Source organism: Oncorhynchus keta, chromosome 17 (assembly GCF_023373465.1).
Source record: "Oncorhynchus keta strain PuntledgeMale-10-30-2019 chromosome 17, Oket_V2, whole genome shotgun sequence".
NCBI lineage: Eukaryota > Metazoa > Chordata > Actinopteri > Salmoniformes > Salmonidae > Oncorhynchus > Oncorhynchus keta.
In genome coordinates this window covers 29,609,820-29,614,819 of record NC_068437.1, presented here as the reverse complement: position 1 = coordinate 29,614,819, position 5,000 = coordinate 29,609,820, and the positions used below count along the sequence as shown (strand labels likewise).

Below are 5,000 nucleotides of genomic sequence, written 5' to 3'. Positions count from 1 at the left end.
TCTGTTTTTTTTGGTAGCCAAACATGACGCAGAAAACGGACCGATTTCTCCTGCACAAATAATCTTTCAGGAAAACTGAACATTTGCTATATAACTGAGAGTCTCCTCATCACTTCAAAGGTAAATGATTTATTGAATGTTTTTGCTGGTTTTTGTGAAAATGTTGCCTGGTGATGCTAACGCTAAATGCTAATGCTAAATGCTAACGCTAAATGCTAAATGCTAGTTTTGCTATGGTAGAGAAGCATATTTTTGAAAATCTGAGATGACAGTGTTGTTAACAAAAGGCTAAGCATGAGAGCTAGCATATTGATTTCATTTCATTTGCGATTTTCATGAATAGTTAACGTTGCGTTATGGTAATGGTCTTGAGGCTGTAGTCATGATCCCGGATCCGGGTTGGCTCGACGCAAGAAGTTAAATACCTAGGTGTCTGGTTAGACTGTAAACTCTCCTTCCAGACTCACATTAAACATCTCCAATCCAAAACTAAATCTAGAATCTGCTTCCTATTCCGCAACAAAGCATCCTTCACTCATGCTGCAAACATACCCTCGTAAAACTATCCTACCGATCCTCGACTTCGGCGATGTCATTTACAAAATAGCCTCCAACACTCTACTCAACAAATTGGATGCAGTCTACCACAGCGCCAACCATTTTGTCACCAAAGCTCCATTTACTACCCACCACTGACCTGTACTCTCTCCTTGGCTGGCCCTTGCTTCATACTCGTCGCCAAACCCACTGGCTCCAGGTCATCTACAAGTCTCTGCTAGGTAAAGCCCCGCCTTATTTCAGCTCACTGGTCACCATAGCAGCACCCACCTGTAGCACGCGCTCCAGCAGGTATATGTCACTGGTCACCCCCAAAGCCAATTCTTCCTTCAGCCGCCTCTCCTTCCAGTTTTCTGCGGCCAATGACTGGAACGAACTGCAAAAATCACTAAAGCTGGAGACTCTTACCTCCCTCACTAGCTTTAAGCACCAGCTTTCAGAGCAGCTCACAGATCACTGCACATAGTTCATCTGTAAATAGCCCATCCAATCTACCTCATCCCCATACTGTATTTATTTATTTAACTTGCTCCTTTATACTGGGGTAGTATCTCTATTTGCACATTCATTTTCTGCACATTCTACCATTCCAGTGTTTAATTGCTATATTGTAATTACTTCGCCACCATTTATTTCCTTAACTCTTTATCCTGCCTCATTTTCACATGCTGTAACTCTGTGTTGTTGTATGTGTCGAACTGCTGTGCTTTATCTTGGCCAGGTCACAGTTCCAAATGAGAACTTGTTCTCAACTAGCCTATCTGGTTAAATAAAGGTTAAATAAAAAATAAATACATAAAAACCTGTAAGGGCAGGGGGTTTGAACCTATCCCAAACCTTAAGCCTTACCTTAACCATTCAGAATGAATGCCCACACTTAACCCTTACTTGACTTCCGGCGCCGACAGAGATGGCCGCCTCGCTTCGCGTTCCTAGGAAACTATGCAGTTTTTTGTTTTTTTTACGTGTTATTTCTTACATTAGTACCCCAGGTCATCTTAGGTTTCATTACATACAGTCGAGAAGAACTACTGAATATAAGGTCAGCGTCAACTCACCATCAGTACGACCAAGAATATGTTTTCCGCGACGCGGATCCTGTGTTCTGCCTTACAAACAGGACAACGGAATGGATCGCATGCAGCGACCCAAGAAAACGACTCCGAAAAAGAGGGAAACGAGGCAGTATTCTGGTCAGACCCCGAAAAAGGGCACATCGCGCACCACTCCCCAGCATTCTTCTTGCCAATGTCCAGTCTCTTGACAACAAGGTTGACGAAATCCGAGCAAGGGTGGCATTCCAGAGGGACATCAGAGACTGCAACGTTCTCTGCTTCACGGAAACATGGCTTACTGGGAAGACGCTATCCGATGCGGTGCAGCCAACGGGTTTCTCCACGCATCGCGCCGACAGAAACAAACATCTTTCTGGTAAGAAGAGTGGCGGGGGCGTATGCCTCATGACTAACGAGACATGGTGTGATGAAGGAAACATACAGGAACTCAAATCCTTCTGTTCACCTGATTTAGAATTCCTCACAATCAAATGTAGACCGCATTATCTTCCAAGAGAATTCTCTTCGATTATAATCACAGCCGTATATATCCCCCCCCAAGCAGACACATCGATGGCTCTGAACAAACTTTATTTAACCCTTACTTTAACCATTCAGAATGAATGCCCACACTTAACCCTTACCTTAACCATTCAGAATGAATGCCCACACTTAACCCTTACCTTAACAATTCAGAATGAATGCCCACACTTAACCCTTACCTTAACAATTCAGAATGAATGCCCACACTAAATCCTTACCTTAACCATTCAGAATGAATGCCCACACTTAACCCTTACCTTAACCATTCAGAATGAATGCCCACACTTAACTCTTACCTTAACCATTCAGAGTGAATGCCCACACTTAACCCTTACCGTAACCATTCCGAATGAATGCCCACACTTAACCCTTACCTTAACCATTCAGAATGAATGCCAAAACTTAACCCTTAACTTAACCATTCAGAATGAATGCCCACACTAAACCCTAACCTTAACCATTCAGAATGAATGCCCACACGTAACCCTTACCTTAACCATTCAGAATGAATGCCCACACGTAACCCTTACCTTAACCATTCAGAATGAATGCCCACACTTAACCCTTACCTTAACCATTCAGAATTAATGCCCACACTTAACCCTTAACTTAACCATTCAGAATGAATGCCCACACTTAACCCTTAACATAACCATTCGGAATGAATGCCCACACTAAACCCTTAACTTAACCATTCAGAATGAATGCCCACACTAAACCCTTAACTTAACCATTCAGAATGAATGCCCACACTAAACCCTTAACTTAACCATTCAGAATGAATGCCCACACTAAACCCTTAACTTAACCATTCAGAATGAATGCCAAAACTTAACCATTAACATCGAAATGTGATGTTTGGCAAAATGGAACAATACAGAGCAGCAGGAGCAACAAAAACACTTAGAAATGAGATGTTTGGAGCAACTTTGAAATTTGACCTTTGGAGAACGTGGATGAATGTCTAATTCTGCAGTGATACTGTGAGAGCTTGTTGACAGTACAGCACTGGCTAACTGGACAACATCTCCAACCTGCAATCCCACAGAGGGATACTAGTCATAGTTGTCACTCTGCTGGTCCTGATATTTATAGACAGAGGATGCTACGATATGGAGAGGAAGTGAAAAGAGAAAGATATATATAGAGAAGAAAAAAAGGGCTTGTTTGGTAAGCATCAAGGGTCCGTTATTCCCTTCCCTCAGAACCAGGAGCAATAGCACACAATTAACATGAAGTGAGGGGCGTGGGGCTGTGTCACCATGCCTGACCACATACATAGACAAACCACTAGACAGATATACACCTCAATCAGGATCCAAATGGCAGCAAGAGCATTAACATCTACAGCATTTGTAGAATTCTTCAAAAAACTAAAAACACTTACAGTCATTGAGCATTATACAGTAGCTTGCACAATCACTTAGTTGCACATATAATATCTGAACCCAGAGATTACCATGCATGAACAGATATCAGTGAATACTGATGTATGACTCCCTCTCTCTTTATATATACAGTTGAAGTCGAAAGTTTACATACACCTTTGCCAAATACATTTAAAGTCGTTTTTTCACATTTCCTGACATTTAATCATAGTAAAAATGTTTTATTTTTTTATTTTACCTTTATTTAACCAGGTAGGCTAGTTGAGAACAAGTTCTCATTTACAACTGCAACCTGGCCAAGATAAAGCATAGCAGTGTGAACAGACAACACAGAGTTACACATGGAGTAAACAATTAACAAGTCAATAACACAGAGAAAAAAAGAGAGTCTATATACATTGTGTGCAAAAGGCATGAGGAGGTAGGCGAATAATTACAATTTTGCAGATTAACACTGGAGTGATAAATGATCAGATGGTCATGTACAGGTGGTGTGCAAAAGCGCAGAAAAGTAAATAAATATAAACGGTATGGGGATGAGGTAGGTAAAATTGGGTGGGCTATTTACCGATAGACTATTTACAGCTGCAGCGATCGGTTAGCTGCTCAGATAGCAGATGTTTGAAGTTGGTGAGGGAAATAACAGTCTCCAACTTCAGCGATTTTTGCAATTCGTTCCAGCCACAGGCAGCAGAGAACTGGAACGGGATGATCAGTGAGATACACCTGCTGGAGTGTGTGCTATGGGTGGGTGTTGCCATCGTGACCAGTGAACTGAGATAAGGCGGGGCTTTACGTAGCATGGACTTGTAGATGACCTGGAGCCAGTGGGTCTGGCGACGAATATGTAGCGAGGGCCAGCCGACTAGAGCATACAGGTCGCAGTGGTGGGTGGTATAAGTTGCTTTAGTAACAAAACGGATGGCACTGTGATAAACTGCATCCAGTTTGTTGAGTAGAGTATTGGAAGCAATTTTGTAGATGACATCGCCGAAGTCGAGGATCGGTAGGATAGTCAGTTTTACAAGGGTAAGTTTGGCGGCGTGAGTGAATGAGGCTTTGTTGCGGAATAGAACGCCGACTCTAGATTTGATTTTCGATTGGAGATGTTTGATATGAGTCTGGAAGGAGAGTTTACAGTCTAGCCAGACACCTAGGTACATATTCTAGGTCGGAACCATCCAGGGTGGTGATGCTAGTCGGGCGTGCGGGTGCAGGCAGCGAACGGTTGAAAAGCATGCATTTGGTTTTACTAGCGTTAAGTGGCAGTTGGAGGCCACGGAAGGAGTGTTGTATGGCGTTGAAGCTCGTTTGGAGGTTAGATAGCACAGTGTCCAAGGACGGGCCGGAAGTATACACAATGGTGTCGTCTGCGTAAAGGTGGATCAGGGAATCGCCCGCAGCAAGAGCAACATCACTGATATATACAGAGAAAAGAGTCGGCCCGAGAATTGAA

At 42.9% G+C, this 5,000-nt stretch overlaps 1 protein-coding gene across 4 annotated transcripts in view; it reads right to left on the bottom strand.

Moving 5' to 3' along the window:
* LOC118396257 (voltage-dependent calcium channel subunit alpha-2/delta-1-like) overlaps positions 1 to 5,000 on the bottom strand; it is a 130,944-nt gene that overhangs the window by 91,679 nt on the left and 34,265 nt on the right. The gene's annotated exons all lie outside the window — the stretch shown is intronic.